The 2,636-nt window shown below is 39.0% G+C and overlaps 1 long non-coding RNA gene across 1 annotated transcript; it reads left to right on the plus strand.

Annotated features, from left to right (window-relative positions):
- The first annotated feature begins 306 nt into the window (after positions 1-306).
- Positions 307-2,340, plus strand: LOC113235486. Its single transcript, XR_003310870.1, has 3 exons — positions 307-327; positions 1,439-1,764; positions 2,165-2,340. It is a non-coding gene; the product is annotated as an uncharacterized LOC113235486 (long non-coding RNA).
- The last annotated feature ends 296 nt before the right edge of the window (positions 2,341-2,636 follow it).

A 2,636-nucleotide genomic window follows, 5' to 3' on the forward strand; every position in this document is an offset into this window, starting at 1 on the left:
CTTAATGCAATACAGAACCAACCACACTCGCGTTGTGGTGCAGTTTCGTTTGTATTTTAAATTGAATTTGTGACGAAAACAATCAAAGTTTTCAATTGGACATCACTGTGTAGTTCCATGACGATAACAATTTTGTTATGGGAACTAAATATCTCTGTCCGCTCTCAACTAGCAATGCTTTTTCTGAGTGTGTACAAAATTAGTTATTAACCTTATGATTTCAGAAACTAAATTATTTAAGCAGAGCTTCTTGTGAAAGAGTTTGTCCAGGGAAGTACTGCCACTTCAGTTACATTCTGTAGACATTACAGGCACATCCTTTTCAAGGTGAGGCGTTACTTCACATCGGGACAGCCCCATATCTTTTTACAATATTTTTGATTATAGCGACTCTTCCTACCGACCCTTAGGGTGTACGAGTAGGGCACTATGACCCGTGTGAGCGAACCCGCACAGGACCATCTAAGTCAGGTCCTGACCCCGGATCAGCACGTTTGCATGGACTTCATCCGGTTCTCTGTAAGGCTAGTGCCTTAGGTGAGCCGACCCGGGTGCACGTACAGCACCCTCCCTATTTTCCAGATAGGTACCAGGGCTGTAGGCACGCTCATTTTCCGTCGCGCTCCGCATGACTCAGTTGCCACCGCTAAGCCGCCGACTCTAAGTCGATTATCAAATCTCCTAGTTAATGGCGGATCTGTAAAGCACGCTCACTTCCCGACGCCGAATGAACGGCGTCTCTCCAGTTCCCGAATTCCTACGCGGCTGGAGGGACCGGAAGATGTCTAGCTCATTCTCTACTACCTCTCCGGGCTAGTGCCGGAGATGCCAAGTAGCAGTGACAGTGACTTGCGACATTGTCCGGATATAGCTACTGTAAGGGCCGTAGCTGTGGGTTAGCCTAGCGAGAGGCACATTTCAATGAGAAACGAGGATTATATTCATCAATAAAGATTTATTGCGTGTTTTCAGTTCGAAGCTTTTCTAGAACCACCAAGATATTTTTTTACAATACTATTTCTTTAATATAATTTTAAATACAAACCTACATTCATTCAGCCAACACTAATACAAGTCATAACGCCTGGTCTACATCCCTCCTCCTAACAATTGAGTGGGGGGGGGGACTTTCCTAGCAAGTGCCGTACCTATGATAGGAAAATTCACATAGGTGATCAGTCTTTACTACAGGCTAGCCACACACTGCTCGGAAGTCGTTATACCTCTAAAAAAAAAATACCGAGGAGGCAATGGCTTTAATCTGCCAAAAACCTATCTGAAAGGACATTATGATCACTCCCAAGCAAACAATTAAAAAATATTTAATCTTTGCCTATCCTAGCTATTTATGTATTCTAGCTAAACCCTAACTTTTTATTTAAGCTAAAATCCTACCTTGGTTGAATTCCACTAAAATCTTTATTTCACTTTCAAATAGATAATCTCCATCGTGCACGCTGTTAAGACAACATCACAGGCCTGAACATCCATCGGATGCTCACTGGGTTACATGAATATAGATCTCCCAGCTGCCTTCGTCCTCGTCCTGCAGCTATCCACATACCATCCATCAGCTTTTATTACTTTACTTGGACAAAGCAAAGAACACACAAATTATCCTAACAAAAATAAACAGGAATAATTATTGTATGATGATATATCATATTGAAGATTTATAACAAATTAAACCAATATATTTTCCCTTGAATGCATACAGTTCTTGTTCATATGGAGGAAAGATCAAGAACCATACACAATATACAGGTTAATATATTCATGAAATCAAAATAAAATAACTCATATTCATCCAAGCTAGTAATCCATCTCTTCCTGTTCTTCTATGTTAGTATCTATTTGCATTCGCCAGAAAGACTTCCATCCTACAACATTGTTGTCATCACGGCCTCATTGTTTTACTAACGCGTTTAAAAATATTATTTTTCGGTTTATATACTTTCGGCTTATCATTCTTCTTCTTTTAAATGTCAAGTAAAAATAACTATGTACGGTAGTTTAATATTATTATAAAAATTATACAAAAAAAATGGCGATTTCGCCAATGTCCTGTGAGAAAATTTATTTCCGGCTTATCATTGTTATTTCTATTAAGCTTTTGACGCATTTGACAACTCTTACCAATCACGTTAACTTTTTCTGTTTACAGAAAATCTGTAGCGTATACATACTCTGATCTATTTACCGACAAATTATTAGAACTTTTTGAAGATACTCGCTCGAAAGAACAATTTTCTTCTCTCGACACGACATCAGTCATGAAATTGAACGAAACTTCAACATTGTCAGTCATTGAAGTTAATAGTTGCCTCGTATTCTCTTAAGAAATCCTGGCCCAAGATAAGAAGTTCCTCATCATCTTGCACTACAAGAAACCTTGATGGATATTTATTTCCAATTGATTGTCATCGAAACTTTGGTGGACGCCTGCACTTTTATTGGCGTTCCGCCCTCTGTACGCAATGGAAAATTCGGAGCTTCTTCATCTGGAAACATAACTTTTTTGCAAAACAATGAGAGATTATTGAAACCGAAGCATCAGTATCCACCGATGAATCGCATTTCACATCATTAATAACAAGAGATGTAAAGAGTGCCCTATCTACATCAAAACTATCAAC

This window comes from Hyposmocoma kahamanoa, unplaced genomic scaffold (genome assembly GCF_003589595.1).
Source record: "Hyposmocoma kahamanoa isolate Upper Pololo Valley unplaced genomic scaffold, ASM358959v1 87, whole genome shotgun sequence".
Classification (NCBI taxonomy): domain Eukaryota; kingdom Metazoa; phylum Arthropoda; class Insecta; order Lepidoptera; family Cosmopterigidae; genus Hyposmocoma; species Hyposmocoma kahamanoa.